This window comes from Mandrillus leucophaeus, unplaced genomic scaffold (assembly GCF_000951045.1).
Source record: "Mandrillus leucophaeus isolate KB7577 unplaced genomic scaffold, Mleu.le_1.0 Scaffold1090, whole genome shotgun sequence".
NCBI lineage: Eukaryota > Metazoa > Chordata > Mammalia > Primates > Cercopithecidae > Mandrillus > Mandrillus leucophaeus.
In genome coordinates, this window is record NW_012099099.1 from 568,836 (window position 1) to 569,164 (window position 329).

Here is a 329-nt window from a genome sequence, read left to right on the forward strand (position 1 = left end):
ACACACACACACACACACACACACACGCAGAGTGTCTGTTGCCCCTTTGACCTTGTCTTCTACACACCTCCCCAACTTACTCAACCTGCCTCCTGGCTGCTGCAAGATCTTGGCATTTCTCCCCAGATATCTTTGTGACTCATTCCATCAGATCATTCAAGTCTTTGCTGAGATGTTACCTTCTGGATAAGGCCTTCTCTATCAGTCAGGATCCCAGCAAGAAACAGATGGTACAATCAAATTAGGAAAAATTGAAGAGTTTAATAAAAGCCTATAAACAGAGGTATGAGCAGGGATTAAAAAGATCACAAGGGAGACTCAGTAACATT